Raw genomic sequence first — 399 nt, 5'->3', positions numbered from 1 at the left:
GGAGAGTACACCATTCTTGGTGGTACTGCAATCCAGGTCAATGTGTGGAGTGAACAGAGCAGGCTCCTATTCCATCTCCTTGCTCCAAAAATCTATTTATTATATTATCCTCAGATAGGGGATGTATCAGATATTAAACTGGTAAGAACAGATACTGCACATGATCTTAGCCAGACAGCCAAGAAGCAATGAGACTTGAGCTTTTTGAAATGACTGAACCTCGAGACTCTTGATCCAGGCGGTCACCCAAGATCTAGTTCTTAATCATTTGACTCTGACTGTCTTAGGCTAGTTATCAACCTGGCCCAACTCATGTCTCGCAGAACTGAGCACCTGTAGGGTTGTCTAAACAGCTCCTGCTTTTCAGGGACCCCATCCATCCGCATACTTTACCCAGAC

General features: G+C 44.9%; 1 non-coding gene across 1 annotated transcript; it reads right to left on the bottom strand.

Annotated features, from left to right (window-relative positions):
* Window positions 1-190, bottom strand: LOC118154101 (U2 spliceosomal RNA). The gene has a single exon (XR_004744025.1). It is a non-coding gene; the product is annotated as a U2 spliceosomal RNA (small nuclear RNA).
* Window positions 191-399: the final 209 nt, after the last annotated feature.

This window comes from Callithrix jacchus, chromosome 5, assembly GCF_049354715.1.
Source record: "Callithrix jacchus isolate 240 chromosome 5, calJac240_pri, whole genome shotgun sequence".
NCBI lineage: Eukaryota > Metazoa > Chordata > Mammalia > Primates > Cebidae > Callithrix > Callithrix jacchus.
This window is presented reverse-complemented; position numbering and strand designations above follow the sequence as displayed.